The 27,381-nt window shown below is 37.5% G+C and overlaps 1 long non-coding RNA gene across 1 annotated transcript; it reads right to left on the reverse strand.

Moving 5' to 3' along the window:
* Window positions 1–305: 305 nt before the first annotated feature.
* On the reverse strand, window positions 306–27,381 carry LOC112657859 (uncharacterized). Its single transcript, XR_003135356.3, has 4 exons — window positions 27,247–27,381; window positions 9,626–9,721; window positions 8,664–8,746; window positions 306–524 (listed from the first exon to the last, which is right to left on the reverse strand). It is a non-coding gene; the product is annotated as an uncharacterized LOC112657859 (long non-coding RNA).

Here is a 27,381-nt window from a genome sequence, read left to right on the forward strand (position 1 = left end):
TTTAGCTCAATAATAAATACACTTATGTACTTAAAAAAATGAAAATAGATTCAGGCAATAGATGAATGTGCCTTTCTTTCTTTTAAATTTCCCCAGAGAAACTTCCTTCTCATTCTGAATTTTATAAGATAGAAAAATCATCTACAAATGCACTGGAAATATTGAAAATAATTTCACTGAGGTCTGATGGTAGATGGCAGCGACTGGGTCCCATGGCTTGTTCCTGACCTAAACTGGATTTAATTCTAGAACCCAGGTGGGGTACAAAGTGACCTTCTTTTCATTATCCATGTTTTTATTGTGATTTTACAGTGGTTTCAGTGAAGAACAGACTGAAAGAAATCTGTAGGGGCTTATCATCAAAGTCGGATATAGAAACATAGATATAAGCCACCTAGCAAGAAGCTAATTGTCTAGAGAAGAGGGAGTCCCAGAGCTGCTGCTTTTGTGTTTCTTGCTTCCTCTGCCACTCTTATAAGATCATTACCTTCAATATTTTTCAGATCAGTCTTCTCAGGAGTGGTCTGGAAAAACCAAAAAGCATAGAGAACAAACTTTGGTAGAAGAAATATAAGCGCACTTGGAGACCAGAGGTGGGGTAACTTTACCATGATCATGGCAAAGAAGCATCACATGATATTCAAGGTACCACTCAATTCTCCCATCCACATCAGCATGTACTGTGGCCCTGGATTCCCATCAGAGCCCCCATGCTATGATGCCTGGAGATTGAGGAGACCCTCTACAGCCACCTCAGATACAGCCTATAGGTTGTCAGATTGAGACCCCTGCAACTCATGAAGATATTTACATGCAATAGCCAGCACTGCAGAAGCAAGGAGGACCTACCTATTCTATGGTTAGATCCTGCTCCGAAGTAGGGTGAGGGATTAATAACTCCCTGGTCCTCCCTTAAACCCCGATTCTCACATAGCAAGCTATTATCAAACCCATAATGTATTTAAGAGAGTTCCCAGGGCAGATTAAAGAAAATCCATCATGTACTGTTAGGAGGAGACATTCTAAAAAATTTTCACCAGAGGAGAGAACAAGTACATAGTAAGCAAAGCCAACAGAACATCTGGAGACAGAGATGGCAGGGCTTAAATATTGGGTTAATAGTGACAGTCTTAGATGGGATTATTCTGCAGATAGCAACAGAAAATCCACTGTAGGAATATCTACTGTTTACTGAAGAAAACATTGAGCCAGGCAGGTTTGGGTTAGCATCTTCACAATGCAAGGATAGAGTCAGCCTTTGCGATTCTCTTGATCTTCCCCTGATGGTCACAGAATAGTTGCCATAACTCCAGGCATCATGACTTCACAAAGCCATTCCCAAAGGCAGCTAGCAGAAATCTTTTATTAATTATACCGTAACTAACATTTCTTGAGCTTTTACAATATATCAGAGGTTACCCTAAATACTTCGTATGTGTTTACTCATTTAAGTCTACAGCAGATAAGAAAAACCAAAGCCCAGGGAGTATAATTAACTTTATCAGGGATTCACAGACAAGAACTGGAAGAGCTGGGACTCAACCTCTGGCATTTTGGCTCTAGAGCCCTGGCAGTACCAAACCACCTCTCAACTAGGGAAGAAGAGATTGCCCAGGAGCCCCACAGTGGACTTTGCCTTAGCTTTATAGTTTAAACCTGAGCTACATGACCACCCTGGCTGTAAGGGAGCAGGAAATGCAAGTATCTGCCTATTTCAACCTAGAGAAACATGGAGATTGCGAAGGTCAGTTGAGTGGCTAACAACAGTATCTGCCACAATTACAAGAGAAACAATGGCCCTTGTCATAAGGGAAAGGTTCTGGTGCACTAAGAGCTTAGGTGAAAGTCCAGGGTCACAGGGCTTTTTGGCTTATTGCCACTGGGGGAAAAAAAAACAAGCTTCCACCCAAAAACAGACAGGAATAGCGAAAATGCCAGCAGCCCGACAGTCTTATCTCTCAGCCACTCACTGGAGTGTCTGTGCAGAAGCAGTTCGTAATAAATTATTCATCCTGATTTAATGGGGGAGGAAATCAAATGCAACAGGTGTGGTTCTTCCTGCTTGTTGAATGGCTTTAAAACAAGCTTTCAGATACTGGTTGCCTCCGGGAAAGTAGAAGGAGGACAAATCAGCTATATTTTAAGCTAATTACCAAAATGCTACAATACCTGTCAAATGGGGACATTGTGTTCTAGTATCAGTGGTCACAGACTAGAACTCTGGAAAGGAAGGAGGAGTATTACCTAAGCAATTTGCTTTACATATATACTGAAAAACCTCTCCGATGTCAGACATGGTCACATTCCAAATGTTACTGTAGCTACTTGTAAACTTGGGTAGAATCTCACTTTAATAAGCTTGAAGAGACTTCCAAATTGCTACATTAGATCCAAATCTCATTAAATTTGAAGCCTATTGCTATAATATACTAAAATATACTGTATTGTTTCCTGGGTTTAAAATTCACTTGTATAAAGCAAATGTTAGGTGCACGATTTATTTGCAAACGGCACATGTGGAAGGGGGGTGAGGAGAGGGTGCCATAGGATGTGTCTGCCTTGTGCCAACCCAAAACGATGCTACATCCTTCTGCAATGACTGTATTTGAATGCAACACAATATCTTAATGAAATATGACATGTTTTTCAAATGTTACGTGGAACTGTTTTGCAATTTTATAAATTGCACGGTTTTTTGGTTTTGCCCCAATTTTTCTGTCTCTTTTTTGGTCAGGAACTCATTGGATTAGTACCAACAGCTAAGGAATGCTATAAAATGAACAGGGTTTTGAATTGTCATTATCTACTCAGAAAATAAGGCTTCATTAAAGATAGTCTATAACTGGAAGATGCTTAGAGCTCGAAAACAAACCTACCCAGATCTGCTGCTTTCTCTCCCTGGCGCTGGAGAGAGCCATGGCTTCTACTGTCCCTAATCTCTTTGAGCCTCAGCTTTCTTATCTGCAAAATAGGGAACTGCACTTCTGTGATCCCTTTTGAAGTTGTGAGGCTCTAAAATTCTATGATTCTACATATCCTGGATCAGGACTTAACAGAATCCCCAAATTTGATAAATATCACTAAGTCACAACCGGCACGCTTTTCTTATGCCATTAAGAATATTTAACAAATCAGAGAAAATGCTATATGAGAAGGAAATATCTTTATCCAAAAAATGAATGATTAAAAGGATAAATATTTCTCAATGCTTTGTCTGAGATTTTTTTCCTCCACATCATTTCTACACTGATGATGTTAATATGTAAAACTCCTTCAAGGCATGGAAATAGCCTTGTTCACTTGGATGTTAAAATGGCATTTTCCCTACATTATGCTTTATGAATGGAAGGTTAATGAAATTGTGCATGTTTCAGTTTTCCCTCTGCAGGTTATTTTGTAACAGGGATGAGACTGTTCTGCCTTTAATTTGGTGTTTTATTAAATTAAATGTATTTCAAAGGAAAGGCCATTTTATTCCACTATTCTGCCTTATATTCACAAGCAAGAGGGCATGCTAACTGCTTCTCTTGTTGATTCTTTTAGAAGTCTCTTATTTCTGGTGAATGTGATATAAGCCCATACTTTATGCACAAAAGAAAAGCTATGAACTTTGTTTAAATCAAAAATCTTTAAACTAAGGCAAGAGCTTCCTTTTGGATTCCTATGGTTTGCTCTCATCTCATCTAAAAACAAAACAAAACAAAACAAAACAAAACAAAACAAAACACTTCAAATGTATCGACAGTTAACTCAATGCTTTTCAGCTAGGGGGATTAACATATTCCTTAACTAAGTGGTTCTCAGTTGGAGGTTATTGGCATTGGATGGAACAATATTCAGTTTGCATGACTGACCCATGCATTGCAAGGTATTTGGCACTCCTAGCTCCTACCCATTAAATGCCACAGCACCCTCTGATCATTGGGACGCTCATAGCAGCCCCCACATACATTTCCAGATGCCAACTTCTCTGAGAGTCCAAAGTGGAGGTATCTATCCCTCTGCAAAAAGGGGGTCTAGTAACAAGAGATTAGCTTTCAAAATCCCAAGGAGAGTCTGTGTTCACATGTGTCCTAACGTGGCTTTATCATGTCTTCAGTTAACATACCTTGGCGAATTCATTACTTCCTTGGTGACAACACGACAACACTTATATTAAGAGAAAAAGCATAAGAAAGGACCACTTTTGGGACGCCTGGGTGGCTCAGCAGTTGAGCTGCTGCCTTTGGCTCTGGGTGTGATCCCGGAGATCGGATAGGATGGAGTCTTGCATCAGGCTCCCCGCAGGGAGCCTGCTTCTCCTCCCTCTCTCTGTGTGTCTCTCACGAATAAATAAATACAATCTTAAACAAAACAAAAAAAAAAAGAAAAGAAAAGAAAAGAAAAAAAAAGGACCACTTTTAAGGATCACATGACTTATAAAAAATAATACAGTTTCCCTAAATTTTAAATAAGAATGGAAGTTTTCATTATGTAACTGTATAGAAAACATAGATTTATTTCTCTTTTGTACTACACAGAATAGACAGTGTCATCCACCATAAAATAACCCTTGAAAAGTAAAGATCCTGCATAATAGGAAACACAAGAGAATGAGTAGATTTTGTTTTCATGCTCCAGATTCCTCTGTGGTGTCAGGGTTTTGAATTCCAATAAAACTCAACAAATGGGCATTGAGTGCTAAATGAGACAGATGTCCTCTTGGGCTCTGGAATGTAAAAGATGAGTAAGACACGTTCTCTGCTTTTGAGGCTCACAGCTGTGCCTGGGAGACTAACTCTTGGATAACCAGAATGTAAAATAGTAAACATCACCACAGAGGTATGTTTACATGCTAAGGGGATCAGGTAAATGGATAGGTGGTTTCACCCAGGCATAGAAGGGTGTGGGGAGTGGGTGGGAGAGAAACAGAGACTAGAGGATCCAGAAAAAACACCTCAGAGAGAAGGTATCAAGTGAGTTAGACCTTGAAGGATAGATGGGTATTTGCTAGGTGGTAATGGGGTTGGGAATGAAATTCCTAGGAGAGAACAGCATGTACATGGTCCAAAAATGTGAAAGAGAACAGAAAAAAAATCCAGTGTGGTAGATTGCTGGTGGAAGGGTGGTAGAGGGGAGAATAGAAGATAAGTTCTAAGTGGCAGTGTCTAGAGGGTCTGGTATGCCAGGTGAAGAAGTTGGAGCTTTCTTACAGGTAGAAAGGAATCAATTTAGGTATTTAAGCAGGAAAGTAGAATAATCAGATTTATATGGGAACAAGAACCCTGATGACAATGCGGAAGATGGGTAAATGTAGACAGACTTCAACCCGGAATACTAGTTAAGTGAATTCACCTTAAAACTTCACTTTTAAACACTCATTCATAAGATTTGGGAAGCCAAATTAATCCATAGCAAATTAAAGGCAGGTAATATGTTGAGGATTTTCACAGTGAAAAAAATTTTAATTTTAATTCTAATTAATATACAGTGTTCTATTCATTTCAGGGAAACAGTGTAATGGTTCAAGAATTCTATACAGGGATCCCTGAATGGCGCAGCGGTTTGGCGCCTGCCTTTGGCCCAGGGCGCGATCCTGGAGACCCGGTATCGAATCCCACGTTGGGCTCCCGGTGCATGGAGCCTGCTTCTCCCTCTGCCTATGTCTCTGCCTCTCTCTTTCTGTGTGACTATCATAAATAAATAAAAATTTTAAAAAAAGAATTCTGTACATTAATCAGTGCTCATCACAATAAGAGTACTCTCTTAATCCCTTTTATCTATTTCACTCATCCTCTTGCCCACCTCCCCTCTGGCCACCACTCATTTGTTCTCTGTATTTATTATTTTCTTTATTTAAGATTTTTTATTTATTTATTCATAGAGAGAGAGGGAGAGGCAGAGACACAGGCAGAGGGAGAAGCAGGCACCACACAGAGAGCCTAACGTGGGACTCGATCCAGGGTCTCCAGGATCACGCCCTAGACTGCAGGAGGCGCTAGACCGCTGCGCCACCGGGGGTGCCCTGTTCTCTGCATTTAAAAGTCTGTTTTATCATTTGTCTCTTTCTTTCTTTGTTTATTCTTTTTTTGTTATTTCTTAAATTCCACAGATGAGTGAAATCATATGGTATTTGTCCTTCTCTATCTGATTTACTTCACTTATCCTTATACCCTCTAGGTCCACCAGGTTATTGCAAATGGCAAGATCTCATTCTTTTTTATGGCTGATTAATAATCCATTGTGTATATATACACCACTTCTTTTTTATCCATTCATCGATGGATGGACACTTGCGCTGCTTCCATATTCTGGCTATTGTAAATAATGCTACAATAAACATAACGGCGCATATATATTTTCAAATTAGCGTCTTCATTTTCTTTGGGTTAAATACCCAGTAGTGCTATAGCTGGGTTGTATTTTTAACTTTTTGAGGAAATTCCATACTGTTTTCCAGAGTGGCTGCACTTGTTTGCTTTCCCACCAATAGTACAAGAGGGTTCCCCTTTCTCCACATCCTTGCCAACACCTGTTGTTTCTTGTGTTGTTGCTTTTAGCCATTCTGACAAGTGTGAAGTGATAGCTCACTGTAGCTTTGATTTGTATTTCGCTGATAAGTGATGATGAGCATCTTTTCATGTGTCTGTTGGTCATCTGTATGTCTTCTTTGGAGAAATGTCTATTCATGTCTTGTGCCCATTTTTAAATTGGATTATTTGGTTTTTGGATGTTGAGTTGTATAAGTTCTTGATATATTTTGGATACTAATCCTTTATCAGATATGTCATCTGCAAATACCTTCTGCCATTGCATAGGTTGCCTTTTTGTTTTATTGATGATTTTCTTAATTATGGAAAAGCTTTTTATTTTGATGTAGTCCCAATAGTTTAACTATACTATTGTTTCCCTTGCCAGGGAGAAATATCTAGAAAATGTTTCTATGGCTGATGTCAAAGAAATTATTGTTCACCACTACAAATTTTAATGATTTTCCCTACTCCTAATATTCTGAGTGTCAGCTCCAACTACTTTTTTTTTTTTTTCCTAAACAAGGAAACATGAAACAAACAAACAAAAGACTTTTAAATACAGAGAACAAACTGGTGGTTGCCAGAGGGGACATGGCTGAGAAGATGAGTGAAATAGTTAAAGGGGATTAAGATCCAAATTCATTGGGCACCAGAACGGTTTTCATGACAGTTGTACCACTGTGGTAGAGATGGCTAGTTGCTCCCCTCGACTTATGCTCCACATTCCATAGAACGTAGTTGTTGCTGATACATCACTACCTAGCTGGTCACTATGTTTCCCAAGCTCCTTGCTTCTAGGGGAAGCCATGGGACCAATTTTTTTTTAAGATTTTATTTATTTATTTGAGAGAGAGAACACAAGCTGGGGTAGGGAATGCAGAGGGAGGGAGAAACAGACTTCTCACTGAGCAGGGAGCCCGACTCGTGGCTCAACCCTGGGACTCCAGTATCATCTGAGCTGAAGGCAGATACTGAATCGACTGAGCCACCTAGGCACCCCCATGGGACCAATTTTTGCCAGTGGAATATGAGCTTTGGTTTTCTGTGAGCTGAGTGCCCTCTCCATAATTTCCTCTTCTGCCAGCTGAATGCAGATGACAGGGACAAGGCTTCAGGGAGCAACAGAGCTACAATGTGGAAAAGCTAATGTCCCTGAGTCATAACATGGAAGAAAATTAGGGAAGAGGAACACCTTCATTATATTATTACATGAGTGAAAATAAACTGAGATGCTTAGATCTTTGTTTCCACAGTCTAATACAGCTGTGCTGCCTTTCTTTCTTGCCTTGGATTTAAAGAGCAGAACAAGAAAGCTTAAAGCTTGAACCTCTCACACCCTGGTAGGTTACCCAATGTTGTTAAAAGATTGTGGTAACTATCTCAATTTCACTCATTTCCCACACCAACTGTAGCTCCCTTGTTTTATTTAGCATAACAGAATAACCAGAAGGTGTTGTAAACACAGAGTATGTTTGTAAACACATTGTTCTCATGCCTTCTCAAAATTCTTGAAAATTCAGGAGGAAAAAAAACAGCAGAGCTTTGAGCTTTGTAGCACCTCTCATCTGTTAGCACTCTCCATTCTAATCCAACTTATGTTTAGATTTTACTTCCTATTTTATGCCTCCACCTGCTAAATCACAGCCACCTTTGGTGTGAAACCCAGCACCTGTTTAATGGGCTTGTGAGAGAGGACACAGCTGTTTTCAGTAGTAAGCAAAAGCATAATACACCTGGGAAAAGACAGAAAGCCTGTAAAGGACAGAAGCTGAGAATTTGAAGAGTTGCCTATACTACGACCTACTTGTGGACTACGTCACTGATGTGGGCAACTGGGATCCATCCCAAAGAGCCACTAAAGTGAGACATATAGAATGCACCTGGAGTCATCTGCCCAAAGGATAGAAGGATATTTATCCAAGAGTAACCCTGTGGGTTGGTAAGACCCCTATTGGTCAAGTGTTGCCCTGTGGTTTGGTAAGACCCCTATTGGTCAAGAGTTGCCCTATGGGTTGGTAAGACCCCTATACTTCCAGGTTTCACATTCATAAGGGCCAATTCTAAGAGGTATACCATGCTCAGGTGTCAAAGAAGCCCCATTAAAGGGAGGCGAGAATAAAAGAAAGGGCTCCAACAGTATCTGATACAGACCTCAATGCTAGGAAATGCAGGTGGGACTTGAATCCAAACCTTCTGGTACCATTTCACTGCCCACATGCCACAGCTCATTTGGCCTGGGGGAGAGAATACAGGCCTGAGAGTTGGAACACTTGCCTCTAATTCTATAATTGCTGCTACTGGCTACTTGACCTAGGCAAACCATTTAATATCTGGACTTCAATTTCCTTCTTTCTAACATAGGGATACCAGACTAATTCATTATTTCCCAACATATGTCCAATGGTAATGTTGCAGAATGTTAATTAACAGGTATAGCTGGGAAGAAAAGGTTTTCTGTCCAGATAAGATTGGTAAATGGAACTAATGAAGTTATAGTTCTGGACGGTTATAGAATCTGTCCAGATTCTTCCACTAATGGATATCTCAGAGTCTTTATAATATATATTACACAAGTTCCTTTATTTGAGAAATATCTCACAGAAGTAGGTTGTTTTTTGTTCTCATATTTATTGAGCACTTACTGTTTGCCAGGAATCGTGCCAAGAATTTATCATGTTTTTAAAAAAATTCATTTATTTTTTAAAAACAGTATTCATAAAAACAAAAAACAAAAACAAAACAATATTCATTGAGCTCTTGCTATGTGTATCACATTGTTCCTGGCACTAGATGTACCTCCACAAATAAGACAAAGTCTTGATTTTTACCTGGAGGTAAGACAGAGAGCAGAAAGGCAATAAACACATGCATGAACAAAAAAAATAGCATGTATCATTTCATCTTATTCTCACAACCACAAGTGAGACAGGAACTTTTAAAATTATGCCCACCTCATAAATAGTAAAACTGAGGATTTGAGAGGGTAACATTTAAAATCATAGAGGTAGAAATAACAGAACTAGGACCATATCTGAATTGAAGTCTGCTTGACTTAAAGGTAGACATCAGATGCACGGCAATGAAATCATCAGTATTCTGGGTCTCTTACATACCTTGTCATTGATCCATGTTCAGCTCATGCCCATAACCAGTATGGTCTCAAAAACTCTGCTCTATTGTCTCCTCCCTCATCTTGAAGGTCAGTGCCCCTGCAAAACACCAGTTTGAGAACCAACACACCAGATAGTCTGGAGGAAGGATCTTCCATGCCTAATGAGACAAGTGACAGCAAAAGATTTTGCTCAAATAACGGCTGAGATTCGGAACTCAAATGATTGAGAAGTGACAGTATTGCAGAGTATGGCATAAAATATAAGGAATTATGCCTTTCAACAATTCTGAATAGACTTACATTATTCTCTTCTTACCATAATAATTAAATGTTTTCTCTACGAAAAGTAAATGATGTTGTGGAAGTTCTTGCAACTTTAATAATCTAAGGAGTGACTTGTCAATGATAAGCTGATTTAAAAAGCATATACTTTATCTTGACAACTTGCTTTGAAGAAAATAAAAAATCCAGGGCCTGATTTTAATTATCCTTTGGTCTATGATATCACTATCAGAAATAATAAAGTAGGGAAAGGAGGATTATACTTTCTGTATACGGCCTATTGAAATGCTCAGAATGGTTGAATATTAGAAATAAGAAATATCCTTTGAAGGTATAAACTATTTGTATGTAGATGACACTTTCTTAAGTACTTTGTTATTTTTACCATTGAAAGACTCCTCTTAAAACTTCATCTAGATCTAATCTGATTTTAAAACTTCCCAGTCAAAAGGAATTTGAGAGTTATAGTTCACATAAAATCTCCATAGTATATGGAAACATCTCACACACACACACAATATTATCTTATCTTTATATAACAAAGTAGTTGGGTTTGAAAAATGGAAAAAACAAAAACAAAACAGATCTGTTTTGGTAAATTTTCACAGTAAAAGGTCACAAACCATTAAAACAATACAAAGTAATCTTAAAAGATGGGACCCTGATCATCTGAGGCCTTTAGAACCACATTTCCACTAGTGTTGGGATCTAGGGGAAAAAAATATAAGGAAATTGTAACAGAATGGATCCTTTTACTTTCACTGATTTACATTCAGTGGGGTCATTCTCTTTAGGTGTGCACTATGGAAAGGAAGGGGAAGGGAAAAGGAGCAAGGGAGTCAATGTGTTGACCATTCACCATAGCCCATGTGTTGTTGTTTTTAACACATTATTTTATTTAATAGGGCTAAGGCAGGAACCATGTATCTTTAATTTCTGACTGAGATGCAAGTAAAGGTGACTTGAAATGTGTGGGAAACTGTGGTGGGGTACTATTAAAAGCCCTAACACTTATAGACTCATCATTAGCCCCGAAGGCAAGCTAGAGAAACTAGCTCTCTCCTTCTCCACAAGAAAATATGGTCATCTGTGAGCAACCTCTTTTGAATAACCAAGGCTTCATCCAATGTGGAGTAATTTTACAATATTCAAGTAGGTGATCAAGGGAAATGCATCCTCTGATCTAAACAGGTCATAACAGAAAACTAATTGCAGATGATTGCAAAAAGAAAAGGACAGGGTGTATGGATAGTGCGATAGAAAACACATTATGAAGCCAAGGCCGTCTCATTAGGTCTTTGAAATTATTGATTCAGGATTCCTGGGCCCTGGTTAAGAGGAAGTAAATGTTAAGCTATAATTCTCATTGTACACAAGGAGGAGGCCATTTGCTAGCCATACAAGAATACTTTGGATACTCATGTAAAGTTGTAAAGAAGGGAAAAAAAAACCTTGCAAAAGAAACTTTCGCCTGTCCTAGTAGAATAAAATCAGAACTGTTAACGGCTTTCTAACAATTACTGGAATAGTAAAGGTCTGGTGTTTTGTTGTACGGTAAACTTAGTGCAACAACACGCCCTACACTTTGATCATTTTGATACTTACACTTTGATCATTTTGATCCTTTCTACCTTGTTGTCACCAAGTTTAGACACCACCTCTCCCCACTCCACCCCACCTGGGGTCAAAAACCTACCTCTAGTCTGAGATAGCCTACTTTTTCATGAAGAATCACAAATAGAACATCTCTTACTCTGCAAGCCTATAAAAGTGGTCATTAAAAGGAACTACCCATAATAGGTACAGGTGGCTAATTTTTCCTTTTATTAATCTATCAAATATATATTGAGGAATTCTCATGTCTTTACCAGAATTATTCTTGTCTTCTCTGTAGTGCTTTCAGTTTAATGTTAAGTGGTGAATGAAGTCAAAGCAAACCACAGTATCATAGTTAATGGGGCAGATACAAAGTCTAGGAGCACAGAGAATAGATGCTTAAGAAGACCTTGGGAAGGCAGTGAAAGTTTCCCCAAGTTGCCAAGCAATAATAACTATGAAGAGATTTGAGTAAAAATTTTTCTTTATGTACATTGTTCTCTTGATGTCCAAACATACAAAGCTCCTTTTGGAAATCTACTATACTTCTTTTCCCTGAATACTGCCAACTCTTGTGGTGGGTTGAATGACTCTGGCCCTGAGGACATATTGGTGGCTTATTACGGAATGAATGTTTGTGTCTCCTCAAAATTCATATATTGCAGTCACTCTCCACATTTTGATGGTATTAGGAGATAGGGCTTTGGAAGGTTATTTGGTTTAGAAGAGGTCATAAGAATAGAGCCCACATAAATGGGCTGAGTGTTCTTATAAGAGTTATGAGAGATTATTTCTTCTTTCTCTTCTGTGCCATGTGAGGATACCACAAGAAATCAGCAGTCTGCAATGCAGAAGAGAGCTTTCAACAGAACCTGACCGTGTTGGCTCCTAGATAATTATAGACTTGTAGCTTCCAGAACTATGAGAAATAAGTTTCTGTTTTTTTATCAGCTACCCAGTCTGTGGTATTTTGTTTTAGCAGCCTGATCTGACTAAGACACAACCTCTTGCTTACCTTCACTTAGTCTTACAGGTCACATTGGTTACATGCTGTCTGAATCCTTTTCCAGGCTTGTTACAAAGGCAGTGCTGGGCACAGATCCAGCCGAAGAGCTTGGCCTTCATTATTTTCTTAACCAAAGCACAATGTCAGCTTTGTCTCTTTTATTATGCTGATAGCCAGTACTAATCAAATTTAACATTTTTGTCCTTCTATTCATTTTCTATAGCTATCATTCCTTCGTTACTTCATTACCTACTTCCTCAGAAGAAATAGTTTTTATTCAAGGAGGCAGGGGTGGCGGTGGAGAAGAAGCTGATTGCAAAAGATTTATCCAAGCAGAAATTCACATAAAATCAGTTAATATCAATTCAACAAAAACTTGAGTGTCTATTACGTGCTGAGTAGAGGCAATTTAAATTTGGGTGTACACACTGACATATATGCAAATAAATGGATGCAAAACAACCTACAGATTTAATGCAATCCCTATTAAAATGCCAACAGCAATTTTCACAGAACTAGAACAATCCTAAAATTGGTATGGAATCACAAAAGACCCTGAATAGCAAAAGCAATCTTGAAAAAGAAAAAACTGGAGGTATCACAATTCTAGACTTCAAGTTATATTACAAAGCTATAGCAATCAAAATAGTATGGTACTAGTACAAAAATAGACATGTAGATCAATGGAATAGAATAGAAAACACAGAAATAAACCCACAATTATATGGTCAATTAATCTTTGACAAAAGAGGGAAGAATATACAATGGGAAAAAGTCTCTTCAATGATGTTGGGAAAATTGGACTGGAACATGCAAAAGAATGAAACTGGACCACTTTCTTACACTACATACAAAAATAAACTCAAAATGGATTATAGACATGAATATGAGACCTGAAACCATAAAAATCGTAGAAGAGAACACAGACAATAATATTTCTTATATCATCCATAGCAACTTTTTTCTAGATGTGTCTCCTGAAGCAAGGGAAACAAAAGCAAAAACAAACTATTAGGACTGCATCAAAATAAAAAGCTTCTGCACAGTGAAGGAAACAATCAAACTAAGATATTACTTACTGAACGGGATAAGATATTTGCAAATGTTATATCCAATAATGAGTTAGTATTCAAAATATATAAAAACTAATACAGTTCAACGCTAAAAAAAACCCCAATAATCCAATTAAAATAGGCAGATGACATGAACAGATATTTTTCTCAAGAAGACATACAGATGGACAACAGACGCATGAAAAGATACTCAACATTACTCATCATCAGGGAAATAAAAATCAAAATCACGATGAGATATCATATCACACCTGTGAGAATGGCTAAAATCAACAATACAAGAAGCAGTAGGTGTTGACAAGGATGTGGAGAGAAGGCAACCATTGTACACTGTTGATGGGAGAGCAAAGAAGTGCAGCCAGTCTGGAAAACAGTATAGAGTTTCCTAAGAAAGTTAAAAATAGAACTACTCTACAATCCAGCAATTGCACTACTAGGCATTCACCCAAAAAATATGAAAATACTAATTCAAAGCGATATATGCACCCCTGTGTTTATTGCAGCATTATTTACGGTCACTAAATTCTGGAAGCAGCCCGTGTCTCCCGAAAGATGAATGGATAAAGAAGTTGTGGTATATATATCCAATAGATTATTATTCAGCCATTAAAAAGAGTGAAACTTTGTTATTTGCAACAACATGGATGGAGCTAGAGAGTATAATGCTAAGCAAAATAAGTCAGAGTAAAAAACAAATATGATTTCACTTATATGTGGAATTTAAGAAACAAAACAAATGAGCAAAGGAAAAAATAGAAGAGACAAATTAAGAAATAGACTCTATTTATTTAAAGAGAGAGTGTGTGTGCACACATGAGCGGGGTTGGGGGCTAGGGGCAGAGGAAGAGAGAATCTTAAGCAGGCTCCACGCCCAGCACAGAGCCCCATGTGGGGCTCAATCTCATGACCCTGAGACCATGACCTAAGCTGAAATCAAACGCCAGGGGCTTAACCAACTTAGCCACCCAGGCATGGTTAGCAGAAGAGAGGTGGGTGGGGAGGATGGGTGAAATAGGTGAAGAGGATTAAGAGTACACTTATCATGATGAGCACTGAGAAATATAGAGTATTGTTGAACCCCTGAGACTAATATAACATTGTATGTTATATTGTACATCTGAGACTAATGTAACGCAGTATGTTAATTATACTGGAATCAAAATTTTAAGTTAAAAATAAAGAAAGACATAAGTAAATGAATGGAGGGTCGGATGGATGGATATGGATGGAAGAACAGTCGAACAGATAAGGCAGATACCTCTGCCTTCTAGAATCTCACCAATAGGAAAACACTTCACACCCCTAGTCAGATCTATGCCATAACTACAGTTGCCATGTTGTCTAAACCAGGACTGCCAAGTACTGGCATGTGTATGTGAATAAACTGACAGAATATTTGAAACTGAGATTGCCAGAGAACTAGGACTGAAATTCACTTTATCTATAACACAAAATAATGAAAGAACAAATTAATTTTGCCCAAGCAAAGAGAGATGTCTACACAAAGGAAGGGATATGTAGGTTGTCTGTAAAGTGTCAATAGGATTATTCCATCAAGCAACCAAGAAGGACAAAGCTCTGGGACAGAAAGAGCACTGTGAGCAAGGGCACAGAGCTGGGTAAGCCCATTATAGTGGTGCTGGAGGGTTAGGATTTGGCCCTGAGGCGCCAGGAGATGAAGCTCAGGAGACGGATTGAGTGGGACAGAGAGGGAGTTTTTGCTCCATAGAAAACGAGGAGCCATAGATGAAAAGTCATTTTAAACCTGACATGGGAAGCAGGGCAAGGGAGTCTGACAACACATTTTAAGCTCCAAAAGGCCAATAGCCATGTCTTCTGGTTCACCTCAGTTCCACAAATAAACATTAGAGCTTGAAAGAAGATTAGAAGTGATCTAGTGTCTAGTTCAACATCCCTCAGTCCAAATGAGAAAAATTAATGACCTAAAAGACTCACATAACTACTCAAATGACTCATGTACTAGTTAATGATAAAAGCAAATTCCTGCTTTGCCATTTACTATTTCTGGTTTTAGGCAAATTACTTAACCTTTCCAACTCTTAGTTTCCTCATTCATAAAATGGAAGATTGTTACTATGGTTCAGTGATAGTATACGTAAAATGTTTAGTAACACGCCTGATATGCAGGAAGAACTCAATATTAACAAAAATTATGATTAACAACAAAAATAATAATGACATTACTTCAAAATTCCCTCATTTTGTCTAATGCTCTTTTATATATGCTAGTAGTGCCCAATCCTGGTTGATCCTCAGAATCACTCAGGGTGTTTTAGACAGTATAAATTTCCTGGCCTACCCCAAATCTACTGAATGTGAATCTTGAGGTAGTGAGAGAATCTGAACTTTGAAAAGCTTCCCAGATGTTCCTGACAACAAGAGCTAGGATTAAAAACAACTGGCTGTATTTACTTCTTTTCAAAATTTATTTTCTTAGTCTTTGGATCAGAACATGGAATTTCCTACCATGTTTCAGTCCTTTAACTGTAGTATAGGAGCTGGGGTTGGAGGAAGGGTATTGCACATAACCCTGGGATCCCAGGAGCTAAGAAACACACATCTGTGCTCAAAAGAAAGGAGAGATTGGACGGCAAGACTGGAGATGGAATATTCATTACTGGCGGAAATGATTAATTATGCCCATTTTGCACATACATTTGCATGCCTCTTAATATAACATATGCAAATACATCTTTAATAGCATGACTTGTTTGCCAATGTTGAATGCTAACTGTAAATAATTTCTATTTTTTATAGTATTTAGGAAACTTCAATATGGCACTTGCTGGCAGACAGTTGCTGTCTCCTGGATTTAGCAACATATTAAGTAATCATTTCAGAAACATTTTTCACTTACTACTAACAAAAGATGTCTAGACAATGATTTGTAGTTGTCTATGGAAATAGAGGATAGGTAAAGCAGGAATAATTTAAATTTATGGAAAATTGAAAAAAATATGACCTATAGTTTCCATTTTTTTCTTAATAAGCATTTGCTAGTACAGAGCAAAACAAGCCATTAGAAGTTTTACCCCTTCTTTTAGGATCCTAGTGACTTTTTCTGATGATGTCACCAATAGCTAAGAAAATATGGGCAATAAAGGAGAGAAAATAGCTATGTGCCCTGGCAGTCAGCACCTGGGAATATTGATCACTGAATACCCCCCTGTTAACATCCCCCTCTCCCTGCCCTCCTCTTCCTCACCCTCAGCACTCAGTCCATTGTTTTCTGTCTGTAGGAGAATCAGAAACACTTGTTTGACCTGCAGATTCCTGGGGCCTCACTTCTAGAGCTTCTACCTAGACAGCATATCTCAGGGTGAGTCTAGAGTAGGTCTAGGACTTTACATTAAGATCAGTACCCTCTTTCCCCAATCAACCCTGGGATTTTGATATAGACAGTCCTCAAGACACATTTTGAAAAACACTGCCCTGGGTCATCTAGAGTATTAGTGTGGCTCCTGATCCAGTGGCACCACCATCACCTGGGAATTTATCAGAAATGCACAATCTCAGAACCCTTCTAGCCTACTCAGTAAGAATCTGAATTTTAACAAGACTCCCTGGTGATTCATAGGCACATTCAAGTTTGAAAAGCACTGGTCTAAAGGAGGCATCTTCTTACCTCTTTGCACGTGTGAACCTATTTGTTTCCCCACAGCCTTTCTCTCCTAAATTACCTGGGATTCTTGAGTTCTCAAGGTAGGTCCCCAGATGAGTCAGAAACTCTGGAGAGTAGGCCCAGCAGTGTGTATTCTAACAAGCTCTTTAGTCCAGGTAATTCTGATACATACTAGAGTTTGAGAACCACCAGCATAGTTAAAGTTACTGGCCTGAATTTAAAAATGAAGCTCACTGGAATATTCAGCATCTTCTGTTGTATATAACAACATGTCATATGATATAAAGCAAATCACACAGACTCTTGCCTCATACTGTCAATCCTCCAGAATTAGTCAATCCCATAATATCTCCTGACTCCTACTTACCAGTGAAGAGGATGCTATGACAAATACAAGTGTCAGAGGTGATCTTCTCTTATAGTAATGAATGAAATGCCAGGATCTAAGAAGAACATAGGTAGCAGTGCTGTATAATGGTATCAGAGGATAAGTGACTCAGACAGTTGAGTTTCAAATGAAAAATAACTTTCTGATCCAAAAACCTTACAGGTTACAAATTAGCATTCTCTACTTTCTAGCAACTGACCCAACTGGAACAGCCTGATTGAAAATATCAAGGTTGAATGATGCTCAAAAGAGAGCCCCTGAACATGAACTGGGGTGCAGTGTAGTGGAAAGGTCAGGGAATTTATGACTGGGACACTGAGCAAGTCAATTTAAGTTGAATGCATCCACCTTTGTTTCACTCTTGTTTGGCCTTTGCAAAAGAATGTTAAACTTAATACTTAACCTAATACCAACTAGCTCTAACTCAGAAGTTTTTGTTTCCCTCTCGCCCCTCTCTCCATGTCTTCTGTCTCAAGCTCTATCTCCCAGTCTCTGGTGTCTTCCTTTATCTCTTCATCATACTCTATGTCCTCTGCCTCTGAGTCTCCCTAACTTCCCATTCCAATCTCTTTAATGAAAAGATTCAGCACACCTCCCAAGGGATGGGGGAGGAGGAGTGGATTGCAATATGGACAAAAGCAGAGAGGCTGCCAATAAGGTTTTTGTTGGTAATGTTGATTACTTTTTCTGCTGTTGGAGACTTGCATGTTATCCTGCTATCTCTGCTACCTTTTTTTTTCTTTTAATTTGTGAGTGTTTGCCATAGATCATTATCATGATAGTTCTTGATGGGGCTGGAGTACTAGTTTATCAAAATGTCAGAATAAAGACCAAAAGTCAAGCAAATTTGCTGCCATAAGAAGAGGCTGTAAATTTGCTGTCAGTTAAGAAATCCTTTCAAATTCAAAGTACAAGCCTAGCTGAAAGCATTTTTTAATAATTGTGACTGAATAAGTGTGAGGTTAGCCCAGTGTGTGTGCACTTTGATCTTGTGCCTTGTTAAATTTCTCAGTTTTAATAATTGGGGCCATTATTTATGCTCTGATTTCAGGAGCTATGCTATCATGGAATGCCTAAAATATAAAATCAGTTTCATTTTCTTAATTTCAATTGTTGAAACGCACACTATCCCCCTTTTATTCTTTTTGAATGTTAATAATGATGTACCCTGGAATAACTTCTTCAAGTCTTAATTATAGTTTGGTTGAAATACTGAACCATTTTAACATTGAAAATATTTGGCAAATAAGCCTGATAAGAGAAATTTTGTAAAAGTTCTCATCGTGTCTTGGATTTAAGCACAAAGAGAAGGAGCATGTGGAGAAAGACCTTTATCTCCTTGGAATTTTATGTCTTTCTGCAATACACAAAACAATGGAGTCACAGCAGACCAAAAAAAGGAAGGAAGAAAGATTTCCTCAAATCTAATTATCAAAAAGCAATTCATCTTGCTTGAGTATTTCAATCAACACATCCCTGAAGCCACTTTCTCAATTCGCCTTCCTGTCTGATGTATGGATTTGTGTCTTTGTGTTATCATTTGGAGAAACCTCTTAGCATACTGTGGAAAAAAAATGCTGCTCTGCTAATTTTATGTTTTATTTCTTAATGACCTACTTCTCTGCAGCAGTTTTAGTGGAATGGCTTAAGCTCAGTCTGACTTTTTGAGAGTCCTTTACTCTGTGGCAGTGACTCAGCTGGGGTAGAGCCAAGATGTTTACATGACTGTGATGGGGGGGAGGGGTGGTTACATTGCCTCAGCTTTTGCCACTTTTGGAGAGAGCTTTCAAATTGTAGGTACTCAGAATAAGTGGCATCATTAGTGGGTGTAGAATGCCCTAAGGATATGGGAGTGATTCGGAATTCTGGGATTCAGTGAAGAGAGTAAGATAGGGGCTCAGTTGTCTGAGGGAACTGGATTCAGTAGTAGAGCTAAACTGTGACCTTGGGTAAATCACTTGGCCTTAATTCTTACCTTTCAATAAGGTGAATACATGCATTTTCCCTTTATTGAAATACTGCAGTTATTAGGGCAGTACTGGCCAAGCACAAAGAAATCTTTTCACTCTAAGACAATTATTTTAGGTAATGTTTTGCTAAGGACTGCTTAACACAGGGAGCTTCAACCTAAGATTCTGTGCAAATTGAAAATGCCATAAAGGACATCAGCTCCTAACTGAAGGGGTCATTGACAGAATAATTATTTCATTTCCCTACAAAGGGAGATGAGCTGGGCTTTTTGTAAATTTGGTCTTTGAAGCTAAAGTTGAAGTTGTATGCATAATTTAATCAGTCAGTATTTTGTAGCCTAGATCAAATGATCTTGCTTACATTAATATTTCCATCAAATGTGAATACTCTCAGTGAATCAGTGCAAAATGTAAATACTCAATTGAGTTTTTCCTATGTAGTCACTATGTTATGCATTGCTAGGTTTCCAGAACTTCGACCTTCAAAAGTTGATATTTTAGATAGTACTCTCCAATAGAACTTTCCATGGTGATGGAAATGCTCTATGTTGGTGCTAGCCAATACAGTTGACATTAGCCATGTATAGCAATTGAGCACTTGAGATGTGGCTAGTGTAACTGAGGAACCAAAACTTTAAATTTTATTTAATTTTAAGTAATTTAAATGTAAATAACCACATAAAGCTAATGATTTAGCTTTCTAAATCATTATTGGATAGCCATTTTAATCAAAGACAAAATAATGCTCATAAAACCATTAGTGCCCACCCATAAGGAGATATGTAAAGAAATGTCATTTTGGACAAAGGAGATCTTGAGCTGAACTTGGTAGGCTAGGGTAAGGCAGAAAGTGGGAGAGAAGAGCAGATATCCTGGACTGAGGGAGAAATAAACCAATGACATGAAGACAAGAAGAGCGTACTGCTTTATCTGAACGCTTAGAAGATTACCTTGATGGCTGCTGAAGATTCCTGCTAGAGCTGAAAGGAAAAAAGACTGGTGGTGAGGGAAGAAGGGAAGGGTGAAGGGAGAGCACCTATCATGTACCAGGCACTTCACAGGTATAATATGACTTAATCTTCACAACCAACTGATGTATGGTTACTACTGTTACCCTTCTTTTATGTCCAAGAAACAGATTCAGTGAAGTTATGTAATTTCTCCCAAGGTTGTAACCTAGAAAATAATGAGCCAAACTTTAGAACTCAGGTAACTTTCCTCCAGATACCATGCACCTTAACCAACTCCACTGCAGTGTTTGAGAATGCAGATTCTGGTATCATTGTTCTTCTGTCTCTCTTAGCTTATAACTATAGGCATCTATAAATTGAGGAGAAGAAAAGTACAACATTTAAGATCATTATGCTAGGGTTGTGTAAGATATTGCATGTTGAGCACCTAGCAGTGCCTGGCACATAATAAGGGCTCACTAGATCTTTGCCTAATCTTATATCAGAAACAGACTCAAAAGGCAGCAGAGTAGTTAGGAGTTGCTTGAGTAGGCATCAGGCAATAATAATTGCAGCTTCTTGAACTGAAGAGTGACATGTTGAAACTATTCTGTTACAAAGGACAAAGGACAGGGGTGCCTGGCTAGCCCAGTCTAAAGAGCATGCAACTCTTGATCTCGGAGTCATAAGTTCCAGCCCCATGTTAAGTGTAGAGATTACTTAAATAAATGAATATTTTTTAAAATAAAAAAAAAAGAGGGACAAAGGACAGAAGGGGAAAAAGGAAGGATGATTGGAATTAAGGAGGCCTCCACAAGTCAAATGTTCAACAGATGACAAAGTGTGACTTTATTTTTCCCCTAGACATAAAATTAATAAATATTCATTGGGGATAATTTTTAAATTTCAAAAGAGGACAAGGAAGAAAATTAAAATCTTCCACAATACCATATCTAAGAGATAATCACCATCAGTATTTTGATACATATCCATCCAGGTTTTTATGTTTTGTGTTTGTATGTGTTAATTCACATTTTAAATTTATCATATTTATCCACAGTAAAAGTCACACTTTTGGTATACTGTTCTATGAATTTTGGCTAACACATATTGTCATGTAATAAGCAGTAGAATTACAGTACAGAACAGTTCCATCACCCTAAAGATTTCCTTTTGCTGCCCTTACCCCTCTTAGCATCAACTGTAGCCCCTAATGACCACTGATCTGTTTTCTGTTCCTATAATTTTGTCTTTTCTCGAATGTCATATAGTGGAATTATACAGGATTTAGCCATTTGAGTCTGACTTCCTTCATAAGCATAAGGCATTTCAGATTTATTCATGCATGCATAAGTAGTTTGTTTCTTTTTATTGCTGAGTAATATTTCACTGTATAGATGTGCCACAGTATATTTCCATTCACCAGAAGGACATTTGAGTTGTCTCCAGCTTTTAGCAATTTGAAGAAAACCACTGGAAAATAAGTTTTCATTTCTCTTAGGTAAAACCTAGAAATGGATTTGCTGGATCATATGTTAAGTAAATGTTTATAAGAAAATGCCAAACTCTTTTTCAAAGTGGCTGTATCACATTTGCATGTCCACTAGCAAGTCTAAGGGTTCTAGTTGCTCCACATCCTGACAAGCACTCTGATCAGTATGATTAGGTTTTTCTAAGCCACTCTAATAGATATGTGGTGGTATCTAATGGTGGTTTAATTTTAATTTCCTTATACTAATGTTGAGTATCTTTAGATGTGTTTTTTTTACCTTCTAATAGAGAAAATGTTATTTCTCCTTCTCCAAATATATGCCTTTTATTTCTTTTTCTTGACTTATTGCATTGGCTAGGACCTTAAATATGATGTTGAATAGGAATGGTGAAAGCAGACATCCTTACCTTGTTGCTACTTAGGGAGAAAGTATTCATTCTTTCACTATTGGATATGTTAGTGGTAGGTGTTTTTGTAGATGTCCTTAATTAGCTGTAGGAATTTTCCTTCATTTTCTAACTTGCTACAAGTATCATGAATAGGTGTAGATTTTTTCCAAGTGCTTTTGTGTAAATGTTGAGAAGATTATATGATTTTTCTTCTTTAGTCTGTTGATATGGTGAATTACATTGATTTTTTAAAAATTTTATTTGTTTATTCATGAGAGTCACAGAGAAAGGCAGAGATGTAGGCAGAGAGAGGAGCAGGCTCCGTGCAGAGAGCCTAATGTGGGACTCGATACCAGGACTGTGGGATCACATCCTGAGCCAAAGGCAGACGGTCAACCACTAAGCAACCCAGGCATCCCTACCTTGATTGATTTTCTAATGTTGAACCAGCCTTGCATTCATTCCCAGTATATATCCCACTTTGCCATAGTATACTGTCTTTTACATATTTGTTGTATTTACTTGTGTGTATGTATATTTTAATTTACTTGTGTATGTATATTTTTAAAAACAAAACCAGAATGGTACCATATATGCTTGTTTGTAGTCTCTTTCTGAAAACTCCTATTTTCTTTAAATGTAGAAGAAAAACATGTTTGCAGAGTTCCTTCTGATTACTTCAATAGGTTAATTTTTTCCCTATTTTCTCTTAGTAGAGGAATAGATAGTTTTTATGTGTATTTCAGTGTCATTAAATTCAAAACCTGGAATAAGAAATTTCCAACTCACACAAACCAACTCTCAGCTGATAAACTTTGAAGAGATCCATTTACATCTTGAAAAAATATGAAGAGAAAACTAAGTTCTGAAGGCCATTACAAACGCTAAGAGCAAAAGGATGAATGTAGACCTTGAAATGCAGCCACTCATCAGGGATCTAGGGAGTCCAAAATATTTATCCTGTGATAGTTGCCTTAAAAAACCTGAATATACGACAGCTCTGGTATTTGTGAAGTAAGTTATTTTTCTCCCGTTAAACTACACTTGTGTAAATAGATATCGGTGTAGGTATACATATGCATATACACAGGCTTGAAGAGAGCATCAACAACTTTTTGATAAATTTTATTTGGAAGTGTTTTTTTTGTTTGTTTGTTTGAGGTCTTCCCTGGACAAGTAAGTAAGTTTTTAGATTTTTTTTTTAAAAATATATAAATGTGAATGTTTTCTACTCCAGAAAAAAATGCTTTCAAGAGTAATATGCTCTAGGAACCCACTTTAGGCTGATATTTAGAATTCCAAAAATCTGAGTTTTTTCCAAGTGTTATTTTAGAAAATACAATCTAGTTATTCTTCACATCCTTGTAAAGAAAATGGCATTGCTTTATTTTATATGTGAGACCAAGTTCAAGATAATGGTAAATCTTGCCAAAGGCCTCAAGGACACTAAGCATGAAATTTGGGAGGAGTTATTTTTGGGTTTTGTTTTGTTTTAGTGTCTCTCATTCCCAGTCTGGGTTAAGATGGGTCTGGGTCTCTCAAAGTGTTTGCATGAGAGGATGAACTTCAATGTTTGCATCGTTTCCCCTGTTTTACACTCTCCTCGCATAGACCACAGCTGAGACTTTTAGAGAAAAGGCGCTTTGGGCAAGTGCAAAGTGGTATTGTCATGTTGCTACTGGAGCTGTCTGTGAGAGCCAAGAAAATAGGACAGAATAAAAAGGAAGTAAAATAAGTCATAGTGAAACCTTCTCCCTCAGAGGAAGGAAAGCAAACATTGAAATATTGCTTTTTCCTGGCTGCTTATTAAAGGGGAAATTTGCCTACTGTGCTGGAAGAGTCTTTTATTCATCGTTCTGTTGATGCAGAGCATCCAAGTTGAGGTTTGTTTTTGTATGCATAACCCATTCTGTTTCTTAAGGTGAACTCTACTGACAGTAAGTATTGAACAGATCCAGCATTTCTCTGATTGCAGGAGATGTTGATTTGTTTTAATCATGCAATAATTTATACTAAACCAATTCCCCCGAAACAGTCTAATTTGAACATGTTTTGCTGCAAAGTCTATCCAAATTTCTGAAATATATGAAGTCATTGTTTATATGAGAGTGGAAGTCTTATTTTTAATATGAATCAGTTTGTTTGAAATAAGATGCTATTTGGATATTTTGTGGAACTGACATAATTTTGTTACTTTCAGAAATGTTTAGGTACAGCATATTATAAATTAATTAACTGATATGAAAACCTTGAATTTATAGGTATAGAATTGTAGTGTCACATTATGCAATTAAATACCCTGCATTCTATTTTCACAAGTATAAGGTCATTGGTCTAAATTGCAATTATATAATTTCTGTTATGATTGTTAGTGATTGGTATAATTTGACTAATTATTGCCTAAACAATGGAAGTTGGCTGGGACTCAAATTGCAACAAATGCTTTTTTATATGAGAAGAGCAAAGAAACTGAATGCTTTTCTTCTTTTGTCATTCATGACGATGGGCTGCAATTAATCATAAATATTGCACTGGGGGGGTGTAGAAAGCTTTCTTTATTTGCCGGGATCATCTTTCTTGAACAGGATAGAAGGAAACCCTCCAGAGAAAAATAAATGATCATGTTTAGAGAAACATCACATTGACTGACTAATTGGAAGGATAGTGGAAAAATCCCACAGGAAATAGTCTGGAGCCTGTGACTTTTATAGTCAATACTCTTCTTAGACAGAGCAAACATTCCTTTTAATGGCATAAAAATCCATTTAAATTGAAAGTACCATCTGCCCAACCTTCTTATCTGACCACAGGGTCATGAATAACCATTGTTAGATAAGGAAATAATAAAAATGTTTTGTAAAACACAGGATAAACTTGTGTCTAAACAATTACCTTGCAATTACAAATTTGGACACACTGCCTTTTGAAAAGGCACTTGTACTTCAGGCAACTAAATACTACATAATTTATTAAAACTGTCTTAGCCTTTCCAACTTTTTCCAGTAATTTCTTCGTCTGTTTTGACCACAAGCTTCGAATAAATTGGTGATAAGAGAACTTGGTTATTGTCATTCCAAAGGCATGGAAATCTGTGTGATTGCAGATAACATAGAACCCCACAATTTAAAATAGAAAGGTTAGGGAAGAAAATAGTATGTACTATTCAGCTGCACACCCTGTTAGAGATTGCACAGGTTCTTAGTATTCCCAGCATCACTACTGGGGCTGAGGAACCCACTGGCCCCTAGAGGTGAGCAAGATAATATAAGGATCCACTGATGAGATGCTTCTGGGACATCCCAGGCTTAGAGTTGTCAACAAGTTTCTATTGCAGAACTCCTCTAGGCAGTGAGGTTTTCCCAATCAAAGTGACAGGAGTGAGAATTCAATCTCTCTTATGGCCACTTCCCACAAATTCTAGTAGAGTCATACTGTCTTCCCCAGTGCCTTGCAAGGAGACTTGTTATTTGGAGTGTGTTCAAAGAGGCCATAATTGCATGTCCCTAAATGTATCCTCAATGGCAGAGAAATTCTTATTGAAAGAATAAGAGGGCAAGTCTTCCATGCTAGTATCACATTCCCAAATTAATAGTACAATTTCTGAAAAATTGAATGAAATAGATTCCCTTTAGTACCATACAATGTAGCCTAAATAAAAATGTAAATTCCTCATTTAAACCTCATTTGAACTTTTACACTGCTTACCTTAGAGATTGTCTCATTACCTTAGCAACTAAGGACAGGTAGGCAGAAACAAGCTAACCATTGTAGAGCTGGACTTTGTAGAAACAAAAGAGGCCTTTTGGGAGGTGGTATATAATACTGTTTAATTTTTTTGTGTATTTTTTTTATTGGAGTTCGATTTTATCATATTGTTTAAATATGTCAGATCTGGAACCCTACTGCATAGGTTAAATTCTTATCCTGCAATGAAACCTTAAGGAACTTGCTTAACTTCTTTGGACCTCAGTTTCCTCATTTGTAAAATGGTATATATAATCATACCCATCTCAGAGGATTATTATGAAGACTAACCAAGATCATTCATGTCAAATTCTTGATAAATTTTAGCTACCACTGGGTATTTATCTACTTTAGTATTCATTTTTCTGGCTTTTCAGACACCAGGATTATTCAGCATTATTATTAGTTGAAACTGTTATTGAGAATTATCTAACTTACCCAAATTCTGAATGCCTAAACAATTCTAGAAAAAGCCATTTACTCTTTAGACACAAAATAGACACATTTCCAATAAAGACCTATCTATTTTTCTCTCAACATTGACAGAATATTCTCACACCATAATTATACCCAAAGTTATTTAAGTGGACCCAGAGCCTCTAAGAAATTAGGTAAATGCAAACTTTGCAGGCCATCTAGCACTCTGATGATTTCTGGAGGTCATGATTATAGACATCCCTGGCATACTAGGAACATACATACTCATTTGTCTTGGTAGAGAGAGCTTTGTAGTGCCACAGTCTCCTTTCAGGCTCACAGACTATTTTCTTCATTTTAGAAGATGTAGTAAAATGTGAAGGGAGAAGATATTTGAGTACATAGCACTAGTATATAGCCTAGTACTCACCTGGCCTTTGTTGGGTTGTCAGTGGTTTGGTTCTGGGGCTCATATTTTGAGTTATGTGTGGATTAGAGATTATTGCCTGGCATTTTTTAAAGCCAGGATGGAAAAAGTTACTTTGTTTTTTTTTTTTAGGTCATAACATTTATGAATGTTATTGAAGATTAGTATGGAATATGAAAAAAATTGTTTTCCTTAGAATTCTTGACCTAAAAAAGTAACCTTTTCATTTTAACTTCTGAGCTTACCTTGCAATACAAGTAAATAGACTGTAGCAATATTATTCTCCTTAGCTGCAGCAGAAAACATTTTATCTTTCTTGGATGCTGTAAAATCGTAAACTGGAGAAGTCAAAGTCAATTTATGAACACTCCAAGATCTTG

This window comes from Canis lupus, chromosome 8 (assembly GCF_003254725.2).
Source record: "Canis lupus dingo isolate Sandy chromosome 8, ASM325472v2, whole genome shotgun sequence".
In the NCBI taxonomy this organism is placed as follows: Eukaryota; Metazoa; Chordata; class Mammalia; order Carnivora; family Canidae; genus Canis; species Canis lupus.